This window comes from Xyrauchen texanus, chromosome 26, assembly GCF_025860055.1.
Source record: "Xyrauchen texanus isolate HMW12.3.18 chromosome 26, RBS_HiC_50CHRs, whole genome shotgun sequence".
In the NCBI taxonomy this organism is placed as follows: domain Eukaryota; kingdom Metazoa; phylum Chordata; class Actinopteri; order Cypriniformes; family Catostomidae; genus Xyrauchen; species Xyrauchen texanus.
This window is the reverse complement of record NC_068301.1, coordinates 41,715,481-41,717,481: the sequence shown is the minus strand read 5'-3', so window position 1 is coordinate 41,717,481 and position 2,001 is coordinate 41,715,481. Positions and strand designations below refer to the sequence as shown.

Here is a 2,001-nt window from a genome sequence, read left to right as displayed (position 1 = left end):
ATGAAGATATGATGTAGAGATGTTTGCAGAAGAAAATCTGTTTTTTATTGTATTGTATCTTTTAAATAAAAAAGTAAATAAAAAAAATGCAGGCCCGAACTCGTCTGATCTCGGATGCCAAACAGGGCTGGGCCTGGTTAGTACTTGGATGGGAGACTTCCTGGGAATACCAGATGCTGTAAGATTTTGCTTTTCCTTGTTTTTTTAACTCATACACTCCCCCCTGGCTCAACTGGGATTTATTTATCCTTGGAAATTGGTTGTTTGATTGATTTTCTTTCATTTAGCTTTCTCTGTGGCAAAGGACAGCCTGCTCATTTATCTTGCCTCCTACAGAAAGCAGTAGAGGGTTTGTTTTTTTTGCTCTTTCTTGACTGCAACATACAGAGTAGGAAAGTACAAACAAAGTGCAGTGCTTCCAAAATTTGGTGGACACATCCGAAAGAAAGCGTCCTGAGGTCATTTTTTAAGTAGAGAAGAGTTTTCTTTGGCCACTGGATTATTATTATGTGTTAAGCATATAATTGTGCAGTTAGTATGCCCTCTTTTAGCAAACCACATGGAAGCTATGACACAGGTATGCAAAAAAAGGTATTGTGGACGACTCCTGTGAAATTGAATGAATAGAGAGGAGGCACTTACCTTTTCAAAAAGAGAAATAAATAAAAATAGACAATGTCTGAGAGGAAAGGGCCTGTTGTCTCTTTTTTAGAGCTGCAGTACAAGACATATTTTAATGATGGGAGAGCAGCATAAGGATGCATGCAATGCGCTTGCTTTAAATGGCCTGCTGGTAGCCGCAGCACTCGCTTACGGCCATACCACCCTGTGCAGGCCCAAACTCATTTGATCTCGGGAGCCAAAAAGGGCTGGTCCTGGTTAGTACTTGAATGGGAGACTTCCTGGGAATACCAGGTGCTGTAAGATTTTGCTTTTCCTTGTTTGTTTTAACTCATACACTCCCCCTGGCTCAACTGGGATTTATTTATTTATCCTTGGAAATTAGTTGTTTGATTAATTTTCTTTCATTTAGCTTTCTCTGTGGCAAAGGACAGCCTGCTCATTTATCTTGCCTCCTACAGAAAGCAGTAGAGGGTTTGTTTTTTTTTGCTCTTTCTTGACTGCAACATACAGAGTAGAAAAGTACAAACAAAGTGCAGCGCTTCCAAAATTTGGTGGACACATCCGAAAGAAAGCGTCCTGAGGTCATTTTTTAAGTAGAGAAGAGTTTTCTTTGGCCACTGGATTATTATTATGTGTTAAGCATATAATTGTGCAGCTGAGTATGCCCTCTTTTAGCAAACCACATGGAAGCTATGACACAGGTATGCAGAAAAAGGTATTGTGGACGACTCCTGTGAAATTGAATGAATAGAGAGGAGGCACTTACCTTTTCAAAAAGATAAATAAATAAAAATAGACAATGTCTAAGAGGAAAGGGCCTGTTGTCTCTTTTTTAGAGCTGCAGTACAAGACATATTTTAATGATGGGAGAGCAGCATAAGGATGCATGCAGTGCGCTTGCTTTAAATAGCCTGCTGGTAGCGGCAGCACTCGCTTACGGCCATACCATCCTGTGCAGGCCCGAGCTCGTCTGATCTCGGAAGCCAAACAGGGCTGGGCCTGATTAGTACTTGGATGGGAGACTTCCTGGGAATACCAGGTGCTGTAAGATTTTTCTTTTCCTTGTTTGTTTTAACTCATACACTCCCCCCTGGCTCAACTGGGATTTATTTATTTATCCTTGGAAATTGGTTGTTTGATTGATTTTCTTTCATTTAGCTTTCTCTGTGGCAAAGGACAGCTTGCTCATTTATCTTGCCTCCTACAGAAAGCAGTAGAGGGGTTTTTTTTTTGCTCTTTCTTGACTGCAACATACAGAGTTGGAAAGTACAAACAAAGTGCAGTGCTTCCAAAATTTAGTGGACACATCCGAAAGAAAGCGTCCTGAGGTCATTTTTTAAGTAGAGAAGCGTTTTCTTTGGCCGCTGGATTATTATT

General features: G+C 40.5%; 2 pseudogenes; both read left to right on the top strand.

Annotated features, from left to right (window-relative positions):
• Nucleotides 1-808: 808 nt before the first annotated feature.
• Nucleotides 809-927, top strand: LOC127620406 (uncharacterized; annotated as a pseudogene).
• A 629-nt stretch (nucleotides 928-1,556) lies between these two features.
• Nucleotides 1,557-1,675, top strand: LOC127620441 (uncharacterized; annotated as a pseudogene).
• The last annotated feature ends 326 nt before the right edge of the window (nucleotides 1,676-2,001 follow it).